The following is a 977-nucleotide window of genomic DNA, read 5'->3' as shown; positions in this document are numbered from 1 at the left end:
CGCTTATTTATCATATTTGCTTCGATCTGTGTTTGGGTTATCGGGAAAAAATATAGATAGTATAAAATCGAGCGTGTGGTATCAGTAGAATCAAGAAAATTATCGAATGATTATCGTAATACACAATTATTGCGGACCGCGCGATAGTTTCTGTCAAGTGAACTCTGTGCGGCCATAGCGTTATCATTATATGTACGAAAGATTTTCCGTAGATTGATTATGTAGGTACATAATGCATAAAATGAAAAATGCGTTATTTATACATTGTAGTAATTGGCTATCTTTATATATATATATATATATATATATATATATATATATATATATATGTAATGTAATTGACAATATTTATATATTTATTTATATAGTTTTTGATAGTACTTTGCGCACGTATAATTAGTGATCGTGATTATTTTTTCTACTAGAAATACTACAAAGCGCACGCTTTTGCGATAAATATTTATATATTTAAAAAATATAATAATTAACATAAAAATTGATGAAGAAGTGTATCATCTCTTTACATGAAATACGCTTTCGTCAACGGTCAAATCACGTTTAAAAAACAAGTTCTCGTCCGATCACTTAAGTCAAGCAACGTTGAGCGCGGTTAGTACTTAAATGGGTGACCGTTTGGGAACACCGCGTACTGTTGGCATTTTTTTTTTTTTTAATTAACTTATTTTATGTGTCTGAAAATTATTTATTTTATATTGTAGTTATAAATTACCAATTATATAAAATTAATTAAAATGAAAAATATAATAAATAAAAATACGAAGCTCAATTCAAGTTTGGATTATAATATTAATAATATTTGGTTAGATCGCTTTATTGCCTTTCTATCGGCTATTGTATTTAACTTGATATTATACACAGTCATGTATTGGTAATGGACATGACAATCAACGTGTTAAACACGAGATAACATAAATTTTTAAAGTAGTAACTGATAAAAAATAATTTAAGTAGAGGAA

General features: G+C 27.1%; 1 pseudogene; it reads left to right on the top strand.

The window, feature by feature from the left end:
• The first annotated feature begins 539 nt into the window (after window positions 1-539).
• LOC112453163 lies at window positions 540-658 on the top strand (annotated as a pseudogene).
• Window positions 659-977: the final 319 nt, after the last annotated feature.

Source organism: Temnothorax curvispinosus, unplaced genomic scaffold (genome assembly GCF_003070985.1).
Source record: "Temnothorax curvispinosus isolate PA1 unplaced genomic scaffold, ASM307098v1 QBEX01004092.1, whole genome shotgun sequence".
Classification (NCBI taxonomy): domain Eukaryota; kingdom Metazoa; phylum Arthropoda; class Insecta; order Hymenoptera; family Formicidae; genus Temnothorax; species Temnothorax curvispinosus.
The sequence above is the reverse complement of the archived record's forward strand: the minus strand, read 5'-3'. Positions and strand labels throughout refer to the sequence as shown.